The sequence below is a fragment of the Octopus bimaculoides genome, chromosome 2 (genome assembly GCF_001194135.2).
Source record: "Octopus bimaculoides isolate UCB-OBI-ISO-001 chromosome 2, ASM119413v2, whole genome shotgun sequence".
Classification (NCBI taxonomy): Eukaryota; Metazoa; Mollusca; class Cephalopoda; order Octopoda; family Octopodidae; genus Octopus; species Octopus bimaculoides.
Genome location: NC_068982.1, coordinates 100,752,765 through 100,754,191, shown reverse-complemented (window position 1 = coordinate 100,754,191; position 1,427 = coordinate 100,752,765). Strand labels below are relative to the sequence as shown.

At 37.7% G+C, this 1,427-nt stretch overlaps 1 protein-coding gene across 1 annotated transcript in view; it reads left to right on the top strand.

The window, feature by feature from the left end:
* The window catches only part of LOC106874359 (extracellular matrix protein 3), a 553,132-nt gene that overhangs the window by 541,380 nt on the left and 10,325 nt on the right, over positions 1 to 1,427 (top strand). The window lies entirely within an intron of this gene.

Here is a 1,427-nt window from a genome sequence, read left to right as displayed (position 1 = left end):
CAGGCTGAATCAGTAAAGAGTTTAGTTTTTATACTGTGATTGTTCCATTAAAGTATGTCACAGCACATTGAACTCTGTTGCTGCTCTCCAAGAAACATGCTTACTCTGCACATTAATTACTTTCTTGGGAGACAAGATAAAGAGACTGACAATACACTTTATGGTGTGTGTTTGTGTGTGTATGTGTGTGTGCATGTATGTATGTGCATATATATAAATCATCATCATCATCATCGTTGTTGTTGGCATGGGTTGAACGGTTTGACTGAGGGCTGGCAAGCCAGAGTGTAGTGGGTACTTTTTACATGCCACTGGCATGGATATATATATATATATATATATATATATATATATGTATGTATGTATATTGTATGTCTATGTGTGTGTGTGTAGATAGATAGATAGATAGATAGATAGATAGATAGATAGATAGATAGATAGATAGATAGATAGATAGATAGCATGCACATATCATATATACATATATATATCATCATCATCATCATCATCATCATTCAACATTCCTTTTTCCATGCTGGCACTGGTTGGATGGTTGACAAGAACAGATGAGCCAGAGGGCTCTGCCAGGTTCTGTCTGTTCTGGCATGATTTCTACAGTTGGATGCCCTTCCTAATGCCAACCGCTAATACTAAGCACTGGGTGCTTTTTATGTGGCACTAGCACCAATGAAGTTGGCAGGTACCCACAAGCTAAGACCCCTCAAATGAATTGGGTATAGACTTGTGAAATTAGAAACTATGATAGAGGGAGAGGAGCAGGTATCTTGCTGAAGAGGTGAATACATGGTTTACCTACAGGGAAAGAGAGCGAGAGAGAGAGATGTGAGGTCTAGGTACCATATGAATAAGTGACAGAATAGGAAGTTTACTGAGTGAAGATACCATGATAGATGATTAGAGATAGGGAATGAGTAGGACACAGTTATCAGTCCAGTGAAGATATCAGTTCAGTGTAGCAGAAGATGAATTGTGGGGGAAGGCTTGACAGATCCTCATTTCTGCTAAGATGGTTGGGTCTTCTCAAGCACAGTGTAATACCATTCATATTTGTTCTCTGTTGTTCCCTCTGAGAGGCAAAATATCGTGATGTCAGTTTTCACCACTTGATCCCGGGTTTTCTTTAGTATACCTCTTCTACATGTCCCTTCCATGTTTAGCAATTGGCACTTATATATACTTTTTCATTTATAAAGTGTATCTGCGATTATAGTATCTAATTAGTCATTTGAGGCAGGAAGCTGGCAGAATTGTTTGATTGCCAGACACAATACTCAGCAGTATTTTGTTTGTCTTTACATACTGAGCACATATTTTACTGAAGTCAACTTTGCCTTTTATCTTTTCGAGGTCAATAAAATAAGTACCAATCAAGCACTGAGGTGTACTCATATATATATATATATATA